The sequence below is a fragment of the Sturnus vulgaris genome, unplaced genomic scaffold (assembly GCF_052056855.1).
Source record: "Sturnus vulgaris isolate bStuVul1 unplaced genomic scaffold, bStuVul1.hap1 Scaffold_195, whole genome shotgun sequence".
In the NCBI taxonomy this organism is placed as follows: domain Eukaryota; kingdom Metazoa; phylum Chordata; class Aves; order Passeriformes; family Sturnidae; genus Sturnus; species Sturnus vulgaris.
In genome coordinates, this window is record NW_028276170.1 from 13,816,919 (window position 1) to 13,832,038 (window position 15,120).

The 15,120-nt window shown below is 52.4% G+C and overlaps 1 pseudogene; it reads left to right on the forward strand.

Moving 5' to 3' along the window:
* The window catches only part of LOC148218112 (uncharacterized), a 135,543-nt pseudogene that overhangs the window by 71,440 nt on the left and 48,983 nt on the right, over positions 1-15,120 (forward strand).

Here is a 15,120-nt window from a genome sequence, read left to right on the forward strand (position 1 = left end):
GCCATAGCCACTGATTAACTGTCCTTTCTAATTATCTGTACTTTCTAATTATCTGATTTTTATTTTTTTTCTGGATTTTTGGGGATTTTTATATGGGTTTTGATTTTTTCTTGGTGGTTGTTTTGTTTGCCTGTTTTGTTGGGTCACAGTTTTGGTTTTGTTATTTGGTTGGGTTTTTTTCCAGTTACCAGTAGGAATCAGCTTGTGATTTGGATTGTCAAGTTTTGAAGACAGGTGTTGCACATAAAGGTTGTTTTTGTTTTTAAAGTCATCTCACACACAGCTCTGCAAGGCTCTGTGACTTTGAGGACTGTCGGCTCTCAGACAGCAAATTGTGCATGAATAGGAAACTTGTAGTTCCTATCTGCATTACACACAGCAAAATGTAAAGTGTTTGGAATGGAATCAATTCTAACCTTTTTTTTGCCTTTTTTTTTTTTTTTTTGCTGCCATGCCATAAATTGTGTCAGATTCATCAATGAACTCGGTTCTTCCAGGATGGAGTGTGCAAGGATAATCCCTTAGCTCCTGTGTGGAGCTGGTGTGCACCAGGCCAGACACAGCACTGTCACCCATAGCCAGCCTCTGTCTGCACAGAGAGCAGGGAGCTGCAGCTCTGAGGAACTCAGGGCTTGGTGAGCAAACACACCAAACCCCTCATTTAGATCAGTTCCTTTACTGGACTATTTGTTGCTATGTATTTAGTATATATTTATTTATAGTATATGCTGCTGGTATATTTTTATATCCCCACCCAAAGCTGAAAAAAAAGAACCCTGGCAGTTTGCTTTAGCTGTGAAGTGAAGAGACTCATTTCAACAGGTTCCAGCTTTGCTCCTTGTTTGAATTCAAAGCAAGCAAAAACCTCTTCTGTTGGTCACATCAAACCAACATAAGTCTGTGAAAGACAGAAGAGTGTAAAAATTAGTTCATTTTCTAGTACTTACAGTCTTCTAATTCAGCCATGGGATAATTATGCCATAATTCGCTAGATCAAATAACTGGTAAAAGCAATAGAAAAGAAATTTTTTAAAGCTAGGTTTAAAAAAAGTGGATTAATTTCATAAACAAAACCATGTAGTAAAAATACAGTAATTTAAACTTCTCAAAGCCTTTTGATAATGGAGCCCTGCACCCCAGTCATGTGCAGTGCAGCCTCAGCTGTCCCTTTGAGCCCAGAGCTGCCAAGGATCAGGGCTCGGATGAGCCTTCACCCAAAAGTGAATCCAAAATCAGTCGAGAACAGGGCTCACACACAGAGCAAAGTCTAAAGGCCAAGGCCAAACCTCCATCAGGTTGGATTTCTTTAAACACTGAATTGTAGAAAATTTGCTCATCCTGTAACATCATTGTTACCATGAAACTTTACATGAGCTGCTAAATAACCACATTCCCATCCTGAAATGCATTCCCAAATATTGTTGTGTACTTGCTCTGCCTCTGCCGCTGCTCCTGGGGCTGCTCTTGGCCACGCAGCCTCAGTGGGAGCCAGCACTGGCTGCAGCCCCAGCGGGCTCCCCAGGACAAGGCCCAGCAATTAAGAGGCCAATTAAAGCACTGGGCAGCAGCAGAACCCTTATCAGAGTTATTGGGACAACAGGGACTTGCCACAGCTCCACAGCAGCATGACCATGAGCCAGGCTACCAATGCAATGAGCAGAGTTTTAATAAAACTGCGGAGAAAAATCAGCAACTTACCGTCCTATCTGATAGAGCTTCCGAATGCCAAAATAGCAGCAGAGCAGGACAAGTGGCACAGTGAACATTGTCACTACTGTGCCGATCATGCAGGACCAGCGCACATCCTGGGGGCAGACAATTCTTGGAAGGCGCTCTGGATCCTGAGCATCTATTCCTGTTTCAGGGATAACATCTGTGAGAGCAATGGGGAGCGTGAGCCCGTGCTGTGCTCCACTGCTGAGCTGGCAGCTCGCTGCATACGGCCAGGACGTTCTCTGTTTGCCCCAGAGCTGGGGCCTGCAGGCACCTTGGCACCCCTTGGCACAGGCTGTGCCACCCAACAAAGCCCAGGAGGCCGGGAGGAGAGCCCGGGGCCAGCGCAGCTGCTTGGGCAGTCGCTGCTTCCAGGGAGCCGCGCCCAACCCATCCCTGAGCAGCCACTGCCAGCCCCGACCCTCCCTGCCCCGTGCCAGCTCCCCCAGCCCACAGAATGGATCCCACAACAGCAGTGCTCAGCCTGTGGGCTCAGCAGGGACACACCACTCACCCCTGCCATGGGAGCTGGGCTTGTGTGCAGCAACCAACAAAGGAGCTTGGAAAGTGCTTTGCCCAAGGGGGCAGACTGTCAAAGAGTCTACAGCCAGGAAAGAGATTGTCCCAGGAATTGTGTGTTGCTCTTCTTCCCTGCAGTCGGTCCCAGAAACATCCCTCAGACTGCTGTGTAAATGCCCACACGTGGTCTGATAAGCCCCTATGCTTTTGCAGTCTGCACTCAGAAATTTTGCAACAAATCCACCAATAAATTCCAGGTGACCTCTGTGAATTGCACACTACAGTTTCCTTCATTTATTCCCAATACCTGGATGCTTCTGTATATAGTAATGGTCTTGAGGATCTCTGATCCTTTTCAGTGATTTTTTAATATTGAGACAGATGAAACAGCCTTACTGTTTTTAGTTATGGCAGATCTGAGGTTTTGGGGGTTTTGTTTTGTTTTTGTTTACATAATGGTTTACTTATAAATCCACACATAAACTTATTTTTATTTAGGTTTTTTTTGTTCTCCAAGCAATTATTTTGACAATCTGTCATTCACGTCTTAGTTAATCTTCCATATATGAACAATTTTGACTCTGTTTTTGTAGAAATAGAATGGTCTCAGAAAGCTGTATTTTTAATTTTGTTGACATTCTCTCTCCCCGCTCCCAGCTTTTACTACAATCCTTTTTGAAACATCCCTGAGGATAGGTAGAGTTGTTTGGGAAATACTTGACTGTGTAATGGATTACCTGTGTAATGTATTATTATTTTTAGTGCTATAAACCTACATTGCTTCAAGCTTCACTGACACAGTCCTGATTTGTTGCTCACTGCATGGATGCCTGTCTGAATTAAAACAATGTTTGTGAGGCAGCTGAAGAGCTTAGACCTCAGAGATTAAAATTCCTGGGAGGAGGAAGAAAGGATAAAATCCCGTTTCAAAGGCTGTTTTTCGTTTCTAGTATGCCAGAAGTATGGTAGAATACACCTGCCTTCAAATGTCATTTAATTACAGAAAAACTCTCGACAGTGCCAGACACCAGGACAAATTAGTCAGCACTTGGCCTGACAATGCATCAGCCTTAATTACAGTGAGAGGTAGGTTTTAATTGGAGTCAGATTAGAGCAAATCAACATTGTGTGAATGGCAAAGGGAATTTGCTTGTGAGCAGATGAATATGTCCCGCTCAATAATGAACAAAATTTGCCTTTACTTGGAAGAAGTAAACATGAAGCAATGCATATTTGGGTTTTATCCAGTGATAAATGGGGCAAGAAGCTGTAACAACTTACCTGTTTTACATAACACAAGAACTGACACAGCCAATAGCACACCCACATAAAGGGATATTCAGGACATTCCTTTGTTTCTTAACAAGAAATGGGCAGACAAAATGCTGGCATTTATCTGAACTGGAAGCCGTGTTCCTCTCCTGTTCCTGTTTGAGCACACTGTCTGTTGTTTGCAGACTTCACTGTCCAGCCCATCAATCCTCTCTTGGCCAGTTGCTAAATGCTACAAGTACCAAAATACAGGTGCCAGCATTGTCACCCCAGCATTAATCCAGCGCTGCTTTGAAGGTGCACAGGAGCACAGAATGGCTTGAGTTGGAAGGGACATTTAAAGGCCATCTGATCCAATGCCCTGCAGTGAGCAGGGACACCTTTACTTAGATCAGGTTGCTCAAAGCATGAGCTTGAATGTCTGCAGAGATGGTTGCCCACCTCTCTGGGTAACCTGTGCCAGGGTTTCAAAACCCACAGTGTAAAAAATGTCTTTCTCATGTCTAGTCTGAATCTACTTCTTTTAGATTAAAATCATTACCCTTCGGTCTTGTCACAACAGGCCCCACTAAAAATTCTGTCCCATCTTTTTTACAAGCCCCCTTAAGGTACTGAAAGGCAGCAATCAGGTCTCCCTGGAGCCTTCTCTCTTCCAGCATGAACACCCCCAGCTTCCCAGCCTGTTTCCAAAGCAGAGAGGCTCCAGCCCTCAGATCATTTTGTGCCTCCTCTGGACTAGCTCCAACGGGACCATGTCCTTCCTGTGTTGGGACCCAGAGCTGGATGCAGTACTCCAGGTGGGGTCTCATCAGACCAGAGGGGTGGAATTACCTCCTTCAACATTCACTCCTTTGGATGTGTCATTGCTGGCTCATGCCCAGCCTCTCATCTAGCAGCACCCACAAGCCCTTCTTGGCAGAGCTGCTCTCCATCCCTTCATCCCCCAGACTATGGGATCAGCTGGTCTGGGACTGTGTCACAGCCCTTGGACAGAGCTGCTGGGCAGGATGAGCTCCCTCCCAAAGAACATAGATCCCACTCCCCACAAAATTCCACCCTGGCCATGAGGTCACAGCAGGCTCTGAGGTCGCAGAGGTGCCAGAGCCCCGTGGTTGCACAGCACTACAGGCACCGAGCAGTCAGGCCTTGAGCACAACTGCTGCGGCAGCAGCGGCGGCGGCGGCAGTGGTGCTGACATTGGGACAGCGGTGTCAGGACAGCGGGGGCAGCAAGAGCTGCGGGACTGGCACAGGGCAAGGCACCATGGCCCTTGCTCTGCGCCTCTTCCTCCCGCTCCTCCTGGCACTGGCCCTGCCTGCCAGGGCTGCCCAGGCAGCTCCGTGGAGAGCACAGGGAGCAGGTGAGCTGGGGGCCTGGCTCCCCTTTCCTGGGACAGCGCTCCCTTCTCCCCAGGGAGTGTTGGGGATGGTTTTCCATAGGGCTTTAGGGAGGCTTTCCTCAGTGGGAGGCAGAGAGCCCGCAGGGGCCCTGGGCTGGCCCAGTTTCCCCTCCAGGGATGTTGAACAGGGCATGGAGAGAGTGTGCAGAGTGACCAGAGCCAGCCAGAGCTCCCCAGGCCCCTCTGCAGCTTTGGCCATGTCCATTCACATCTGGCTCCCACAGCCTTACCCGACCCCCTTGCAGTGTCCAGTTCCCTAAGGCAGAAGGGGATCCCAGAACACCATGGAAATGGTTCTCATCTGTGCTCCCTTCTAGACTGGGACATGGATTATTTTGAAAAACTGGTGAATGACAGGATGAAGATTCTAGAGCATGGTGGAGGCAAGTTCTCAGTGTGCCTTTCCTGACAAAATAATCTCTGTCACTGTGGCAAGAGCTCATTCCTGTCATGTTTCCCTTTCCATAATCTCAGGGTGGAGGCATTGTGGAAACCTTGCCCTGCTCCCTTCTGGAGCCCTGACTGATCCCACAGGATCGCTGCCAGTGGGAGGAAGGAGCATTTAGCTGTCAATCCTCTTCCCGTGTGCAATGCCAGTGTCTCCTTCCATGTGCTCTGTGCAGCCACGGAGAAGAGCAGAGAGGGAAGGGAAGGCCCCAGGGCTGTGCCCCGGGGCTGTGCCTTGTGTGGCTCCTTTGCCGGCCCCAGGCAGTCTGAGCTGCTCCCGCTGCCACTGCCAAGCCCTGGCCCTGGCCGGGGCTGGGTTCAGAGCTGCTGGCAGCTCCAGGGAGTCCTTTCTCCCCTGACTGCCCCACAAGGGGCTCCTTCCATCCCATTGTGGGGCCACTGCAGGCATGTGCTCCCTCTGCCCCTGCTCCTGAGTGGAAGGCAGAGCTGGGGGAGTGCCTTGGAGCACTCTCTGCACTCACTGCCACAGCAGCCTGAAAAGAAATGGAACTACTTTCCCTTCAGGTCCTCCTAGATGGAAGAACCAAGGCGTAGGAGACAAGAAATCCCTGGAGGCACCCAAACTGCTGGACCAGATGCTGAGTGATCTGCAGAGACGCCGTGGTGGGTGCATTTCCCTCAGCCTTCTCCTGACACTCAGCAGCCGGGGGCTTTCTCTGCACATCTGGACACTCCGTGCCCGGCACAGCGGGAAGGGATCCATGGCAGCCTCGCTGTCCCACTGCTGCTGTCACAGCCTGCAGGGCTGTTTCCCAGCCTGGCCTGGCTGCAGCTTCTCCCCAGCCTCTGCTCGAAGGCATTTGGCATCAGCTGACAGGGAGACCAAAGTGCCACACAGGCCATGCACACGCTGAGATCCCCTGAAATTTCCTGGTCTCAGGGTAGATCAGGAGGGGTGGCTGTTCGGAGGAGGGAGGGCCCCGTGGCAACCCCAAGAGCCTGGGCCTTTTCCTGATCCTTATCCATGTCCTGGACAAATATTACTTACTGAAGATGCCCCCTCCCCAATGGGGAATGGTTCCATCTGATCCAGCTGCGCCTCTTCCTTTCTCCAGAGGTGGACCAAAAGGCCTTGGTGAAGGCAGCGCTTCCTGGAGAAAGCAATGGCTCCGTGCCAGCCCCTGGTACACAAAGGGAGGAGATGCCAGGCAGAGCCACAGAAGGTGATTGCTGTGCCAGGCTCAGCCAGGCTGAGCAATCCTGCTGGGATCCCTCCGTGGGAGACACCGCCCAAAACCTGGGAGGGGCTGCAAGGAGTGACGATGGTGGGGAAAGGGCAGAGGGGGAGAGCAGGGCTCCAGTGTGTCCTGACAGGGCCTGGCTCTGTCCCCTTGGGCTGGGGGAGCTGTCACGGGGCAGGGAGGGTCGGGGCTGGCAGTGGCTGCTCAGGGATGGGTTGGGCGCGGCTCCCTGGAAGCAGCGACTGCCCAAGCAGCTGCGCTGGCCCCGGGCTCTCCTCCCGGCCTCCTGGGCTTTGTTGGGTGGCACAGCCTGTGCCAAGGGGTGCCAAGGTGCCTGCAGGCCCCAGCTCTGGGGCAAACAGAGAACGTCCTGGCCGTATGCAGCGAGCTGCCAGCTCAGCAGTGGAGCACAGCACGGGCTCACGCTCCCCATTGCTCCCACAGATGTTATCCCTGAAACAGGAATAGATGCTCAGGATCCAGAGCGCCTTCCAAGAATTGTCTGCCCCCAGGATGTGCGCAGGTCCTGCATGATCGGCACAGTAGTGACAATGTTCACTGTGCCACTTTCCATGGTCCTGTGCTATGTCGGGTTCCGGTGGTGGAAGGAAAGGAAAGCAAACAGTAAGTTGTTGTTGTTGTTGTTGTTGTTGTCGTTGTTGTTGTTGTTGATCTCCACCCTCCAGCTTCTTTAAAGGCAGCTGATAGGAAACATTCCCAGTGAGGCTGCTATGGAGGTGTGGCAGATCCATGGTTGTCCACATAGTTCTGCTGAGGGTTCTGCTGCTGCCCAGTGCTTTAATTGGCCTCTTAATTGCTGGGCCTTGTCCTGGGGAGCCCGCTGGGGCTGCAGCCAGTGCTGGCTCCCACTGAGGCTGCGTGGCCAAGAGCAGCCCCAGGAGCAGCGGCAGAGGCAGAGCAAGGTGGGGAGGAGAAAGAGCAGGGACCAGATGGCCCTTGGAAGGCAGACGTGCTCTGGGGCCCGCTCCTGGCCAGGGACCCTGCCCAGAGCCATCCCCTGCTCGCCAGGGCCTTGAGGGGCAGCTGTCCAGCTGGGCCAAGGTGTGCCAGCAGCTCCAGCCGTGCTGGGGAGCCTTGCCAGCTCTGGGCCCTGCTGTGCAGGAGGGTCCCTGTGTGAGCTGGGGCCTCAGCCACTCCTCTCTCCACACTCGCCCTGCTGCAGCTCCACCATCCCGGCCAAGAAGGCGCGACTCTCCCTCGCCCCCAGGGAGCCCAAGGACCGTCCGGTTTGACAGCTCTCACACACGGCCTCAGCAGCAGCAGTCGCCCAGGAAAGCAGAGCACCAGCCCTCCCTGCCTCCCCCACGGCCCCCCAGCCCGGCCGTGAAGCAGAAGCCCCCCGAGATCCCCCCACCTCCTCCCCTGCCCAGCCAGCCACCCTGGTCCAGCTAGGACTGAAACTGGGCCAGCCACTGCAGGGCTTGGGCCACCAACAGCTTGGGGCTTCTGCTCTTCTCTACAAATAACACGTGTTACCTATGGATAACATCCAGAGGCAGTTTTCATACTGTTGGGCCTTAAACAGGAAGGGCTAAAAATGATTCCCATGCTCTGTCTCATCCTTTGCTGTTTTGATTTTCATACACCTGAGTGCTGGCTGAATCTCTCCAAAGAACATTTTTAGCACTGCATGTTTTACCCCATGTATCGATGGGAAAACAAATATTCCGCAGTTAATTTTTGGTGTGGTTGGCCACTCACATTTTGAGCAATTAATTTTCCATGGTACCTCTGCCCTTTTCCTTACTATCAATAAAAAGTACATCTGGACATGAAAATCACCACTATTACTGAGATTCACCTCAAAGCCCAGAGGAGAATCTAGCACAAAATATTCTCCCTGTGTACTGCACAACAAGAAATATTCAGGGGAAAATACAGTGGCAGCTGAGGCTTGTGGAACTCCCAGAATACTGAGCCTGCAGAGGAGGCAAACAGCCCTGGCAGTGCCTGAGGGGACTTCTCCTCACAGACTCCTCTCAAAGTGTGTCACTTCAGCAGGGGAAGGCTTTCAAACCTTTGCCTTTCCTTCCTCCTGTGATAAAATTTAAGGCTCCTCATGAGACAATACTGACCTACAAACAATTCTCCATTCCTCAGCAAAGCTACTCAGGTGCTCAACTTAAGAAAGAGCAAAACTAAAGCTGGTCAGAAATTTTTCATTAAGGTCTATTTGCAGAGAAACCCCACCATATGTTAGCAAATATTTATTAGCATCAGTTCACTGAAAAGAAACCCAATCCTATATTAAGCAGCGTTTTAAATGAACTTGAATTATTTTCCTCACCTATCAGCCTGTCAGCACCACCTGACTTTGGCAGCCTGTTCAGACCTCGGGCACGGCTGGTGCCACGGTCCCCTCTGGTGCCACGGTCCCCTCTGGCTCCTGGCGTGTCCCTGCTGCTGGAGGAGCCCTGCTCGTGCTGCTGCCTGCGTTCAACAACGCCAGTCCTGCTCCCCAGGCAAAGAGAGACCAAAATCACTGCTTTGGGCAGCTCGTTTGAACGAGTTGAACACTTACTCATCTCTAACACAGACCTCTTAACACCCACACACCAACACCAGGAAGTCACCTCATCTACAGAGGTGAGAAGCCTGAGCGAACACAAGGTCGACGTTCAAGCACATTGGGTTTTTAGTTTAGTGGAAGCACCCACTCGTCCACAAGCCTTACTTGTCAAACTGGATTGTGCGATGCTATTGTCTTGCTTGTGTTATTGGGAGAAATCAGCTAAGAAATAAGAACCATACTTGGGGCTCGGGCTTGTCAGACAAAGGGAGCAGGGCGGCACCTGCCCGCTTTGCCCGAGTCCCTGCTCCTGCCGGACAAAGGCGGACGCGGCTCCGTGCGGGGCGAGCCGGGCGCTCCGTGCCGGGGCCGGGGCCGAGCGCTCGGGCGGGCGGCGCTCAGGATGCTCGGGCAGCGCCGCGGGCCGGGCGGGCGCGATGGAGCCGCCTGAGGGCTGGGACCCCTCCGGGCGGCCGGCCCGGCGCACGCAGTGGCTGCTCAGCGCCCTCGCCCACCGCTACGGGCTGGAGCGCGGCGTGGAGAACGAGATGGTCGTGCTGGCCAGCGGCCCGGAGCAGTCCCTGCACGAGATCTTCCAGCCCCGGCGAGGAGTCCCGCACGCTGTGCCGGGCGCTGGGGCCGGAGGAGGTGGCGGAGCCCGAGGAGTGCGCGGGGCTGTGGGACGGGCTCTGGGCCGAGCTCACCTTCCGCCAGCTCCACGCGCGGCTCTGCGGCCACTTCAGCACCCGCGCGGGGCCGCGGCTGCCGCTGGGCCGGGAGGGCGAGCACATCGAGAGCCACATCCGCCCGCGCAGCCCCCGCCGAGCCCGAGCGGCGGCCGCCGGGGCCCTGCTCCCGAGAGCGCTGCGAGGAGATGGTGGCGCTGGAGCGGGCCGAGGAGCGCATGGCCGAGCTGCAGCAGGAGAAGGGCAGCCTGCGGCAGCTGCTGGAGGACGTGCGGGCCGCCCTGCAGAGCAGCGATGCGCGGTGCCCGGCGCTGCGGCTGAGTCCGGGCCGGCTTCTGCACCGCGCTCCCGGCGGCGGCTCGGGTGGCCCCGAGCGCTTCAGGAGAGATGCTGCTCTCGCAAAGTCAGTGTTTAGAACCCCTCCACCTCCGCACTGAGACCGAAGTTGCTCGTTCATCCTCGGCATTCACTTTCTAGCAAAGTTTAGTTACAAGGGAGGCTTTTAGGAGAAATGTATGGAACCGGTGTGCCATTAAATATGTTTGTGATGAGCACTGTTCAAAGTGTAGGGGAGTTCAGCTTAACAAACCCACGTGTACAATGCTGCTGCTGCTTCTCCTGCACGTGCAGCCAGGATGTGCTGATAGCAGATGCTGGGTATGCACTGCTGCAGGGTTTTTCCTGAAGTAAGAAAGACCTTTGGGATTCTTCCCTGCACAAGCACATGCAGTGCCTCAGTCATAAGTGCCTCAGAAATATCAGAAGTCTGTCTTCTTCAGAGTTGGAGCCAGTTCTGCAGGCAGGCTGATGAATAGTCTGGGGCTCCTCTGCAGAGCCCCATTCATTCTGGGGCTGCTTTCTGCTGGTTCTGCTGGACTGGCTCGAGTGAAACACACACCCATTTAACAGCAGTTAAATTACTCTGGCATGAAACAGTGGGGAACAGGCAGAGCAGTGAAGGGCAGCATGGACCAGTTGTTCTGGCAGGTCTGACGAGGTCTGGTTTGATACAGCACTCACAGAACTGTGCTCCACCTGTGACACTTCCACTTGCAGTAGATGACTGCTCCTCTTCACAATATCCAGCAAGGCAGGTCAAAGACACTTTTATCATTGTCATCTTCAAAAGGGAGAGGAAATCAGCAGCAAACATGAAGTCACCAGTCAGAGGTCCCGGGAAGAATCAAAAGAACAAAGAGTAGTGGAAAAAACAGGTGGAGCAGTGATCCTTATCTCTGTGGGAGATATCCTCTGCTAATGGGCCATCTGGTAAAACCAGGTGGGGCAGTGTTCTTTATCTTTTCCACAACCCATCCTTCCTCCAGGAAGATATCTTCTGTTAATGGGCCATTGAGTGCCACTGCATGACTGATAAAATTCCATCATCCCATTGGGAGATGCTCCAGCCAGGGGGAGGAGCCAATCCTTTCCTACCTAGATAAAATCTGAGATTTGGAACACCAAGGCAGCCCTTACCCACTGGTTTCCAGAGGACAAGAGCTACCAGACCTTTCTACAGCATCACTACTACAACAAGACCACTTCATTGGGACTGTTACCACCACCCTAAGTAGTGTGGTGTCAGGTTGTATTCTGATTCTGTCCGTTGTTTTCTTTTGTGCTATTGCATGTATTTTATTTCTTTTCTCTTTTTTCCTAAAAAATTGTATTTTGGACTTGGAGTCTCTCACTAGTTTTGCTTTCAACCCAGCATAATTTTGGAGGGGATTTGGCTGAATATTTATATTTGGGGAGTTTTTAATCCGTGTCTTAATGTTTTGAGGATTTTGGGTGGGAATTTTGGTGTTTGGGAGGTTATTACAGGCACAAGATGCTCAATGACTTCCAGAGATGAACTTGGGCAAGGAGGAACACTCAGTTTATGGAGCTCTCTTCTTGCTATTTCCCCCTAAACCAGGAATTTTCATTCCTCAGGTGTGCGGGGATGGAGGAGGCAGAAAAGCCCCAGAGATCTCTCACGAGGAGGGGCTGCAAACCCAGCCCAGGGAGCTGCGAGGAGGAAAGACCCTCCCTGAGCCGGGAAGGCGGCCGGAGATCCAGGCAGAGCTCAGAGCTGGTGGAGAAGCCTCCTAGAGGGGAGAAGCCCCACGAGTGCTTGGAATGTGGGAAGGGTTTCAACTACAGGTCCCAGCTGATCCTACACCAGAGGTTCCACACTGGGGAAAAGCCCTACAGTTGTGGGGAATGTGGGAGGAGTTTCAAATACAGCTCTCGCCTGATGCAGCACCAGGTGATCCACACAGGGGAACGGCCCTACACCTGCTTGGAATGTGGGAAGAGCTTTGGGTGGAGCTCTGAGCTGAGAATCCAACAGCGCATCCACACTGGGGAGAGGCCCTACGAGTGTCCCAAGTGCGGGAAGAGGTTTCAGACCAGCTCCAATCTCCTCGTCCATGAGTGGAGTCACACAGAGGAGAGGCCCTTCCGCTGCCCCGACTGCGGGAAGGGATTCAAGCACAACTCCACCCTCATCAGGCACCGGCGCATCCACACTGGGGAGAGGCCCTACGAGTGTCCTGAATGTGGGAAGAGCTTCTCAAATAGCTCAGCCTTGAACTGACACCAACGGAGGCACCACTAAAGGAAGCCCTGTGAGTGCCCCGAGTGTGGGAAGAGCTTCGTGCTCTGCTCCAGCTCCATCCCCCATGGGAGGATCCCTGGTGATCCATGGTCCTGGTGATCCCCGTTGGATGAGGGGGAAGGGGGTCTAGAGATTTCTTTCCCTTCTTCTTCTCCTGCTCTGATTTGGTTGGTAATAAATTTCCTCCCTGTGCCCAGGCTGGGTCTGTGACGTACATTTTGATTTTTGGTAAAGGATGTTTCCCCTTTTTACACCATCCCAGGAACTCTTGGTTAAATTTTTTCTCCCCTTTTGCAGCTGGAGGGGCAGGATCAGAGTGGCTTTGGTGGGTGCCTGGCCTTGAGCCAGCGTCACCCAGGCCATGGGCAGCCCTGAGATCCCAGTGTGGGGATGCATTCCCCCACTCCTAGAGAAAGTGCTGACCCAAACTGTGGCTGGGATGAAACATGGTTATAACTGGAGCCAACTCTCTTGTGACCCTCTCAACAGAAATCCAAAAGGAGACCTTTGAGCTCTCCTGGGCCACCGTGGGCTGTGACCAGCAGTCTCCCTCTGAGGGGCCTCTCAGAGCCAGCAAACCCTCGGCTTTGCTGTGCCTGGAGGATCGCTGAAACACGACGTGTCCTGGGCCCATACCCTCACTGCTCAAGGCCCCATCCTTCGGCCAGTGGGAGATGCAAAAACATCTGAAGGGAGGATTTCACTGAGCTCTGAGGGGAATTGCCTGCACTGACTGTTCCTGTCTGTGTGTGTGCCCCTGCACATATGCTATAGCAAATCTGGGAGAAATACAGCTTTCCTAGATGTGGAAGTACCTTGGATATCTAAGTTATGCCTGTAAGCAAGGTTCAGTTATAGTTATGAACATACTTAAATGCTGTTAAATGCTAAGTGTTTTGATAAGTTCTTAAATGTAATCATAAGTGTTGATTTTGTATTAAGTTGCTAAATACAACTCAGAAGTTATAGCTATAAGTTAGGTTAAATGCTGTTAATTGTTATTGCTTTGTGGAATTGTTAATGTTAAGTTATAAGTTAAGTTAGGTATAAGTTTGGTGTTGTTCCTCTGTTGAATTGCTAGGCCTAAGGTATAACTTAAGTTACAAATTAAGGTAGAAGTTCAAATGTTTTTAGGCCGTGTTCCTTTTAATCCCTGCATGCACCTAAACACAGCACACACCCATCCACACTCCCCTAGAGAGTTCCCAGTTAATTTCTGTTCTGATTGCATGGATTTTATTTGGTGTTGTTCTTGCCTTGTTGTGCCTCACCTGTCCTGTAGGCAGTAGAGTGAATCTTGCCAACAAACTTATTGTACTTTGTTGCTTAATATTAAATCTGACTTTTGTGCATGCATTTGTCACCGTTTTTTAAGCGATCTCAAACGCTCTCATTCATGACAGCACCACAATGTCCCGCATCACCGAGGGCCCTGACACACGCCCGTGTCACAAAGGGCCACCCCCGGCACCCAAGAGCAGAGGGACAGCCTGGAAGCGGCCCGGAGCAGCCCCGGCCTCGTGGCCTTGTAGCCCCTGGCGTGGCCAGAGCCCTGGGAGGCTTTGGGGTCCCCACGTTGGTGTCCCAGGGGTTCCCCGTCTCCAGGCTCATCCCTTCTCCAGGCTCCCCTCACTCCCGGCTCTCGGGGTCCCCCCTCTCCAGGCCCCCATTTCAGGCTCCGGCACTCCCGGGGCTCTCCCCTTTTCGCTTTCCCCCCCTCAAGGCTGCTCCCCTCGCCCTGCCAGTCCCGGGCGATCGCCACGGGGCTCCGGGGACCTCCATCCCCCACCCACCGCCGGGGCTCTGTCTGCAGCCGCCACCCAGACATCCCCAAAAAAACCACCCGGGGACCCCGCAGGATCCCCCAAAAGGGGATTTCGGGACAGCTTTGGAGCCCTGCGAGATGCAAACATCGCTCCGCCTGCCGCCTCCCGAAATACACAAACAGGGAGACCCAAAGATACTTCGGGTGAGCTCCAAATATCCCTCCCCCTTTCAAAAAACCCCTGCCAGGACCGCCCAAGATATTGGGGGCGAGGTCCCTCTCCCGGGTCACCTATGTCAGGAAAATTAATCCACAAACACCAGAGATTTATGTCCAAAGAGAAGACAGAGGAGTCCTTTTTGCTTTATTCGAATAAAGGGAAAGGCCATGGGACATTCCCCTGGGATCTCTCAAATTTTTGGAGGACGCAGCCTCCTTTTTATCCTGTTTTCCCGGCCGCATTTCCCTCTCTCTTTCCCCATTGGCTGAGGTACTTGAGAGGCACAGACTTCCCGAAATGCCTGATACCTGAAATTCCCCTCTAATGTATAACCCTCCCTTTTCATTTTTAATTCTTACAGAATTCATAGTTTTCCCCCCCGTTGCTTCTTTCATCTTTTGATATCCAATTTCATTTATCAGCAGCCTTACAGTTTGTTTGTAAAGGCAAATATCTCTTTCCATTCATCAATCAGTGGAATCCATCCCATTGTTTCTTTTATCTCTCAGTGCTAGCCTTATCTACAGGCAGATCCACAGCTCATTTTTAAAGACAAATTCAACATTCCTCTCAGCCCAGAGGAGAATCTAGCACAAAATATTCTCCCTGTGTACTGCACGACAAGAAATATTCAGGGGAAAATACAATGGCAGCTGAGGCTTGTGGAACTCCCAGAATACTGAGCCTGCAGAGGAGGCAAACAGCCCTGGCAGTGCCTGAGGGGACTTCTCCTCACAGACTCCTCTCAAAGTGTGTCACTTGAGC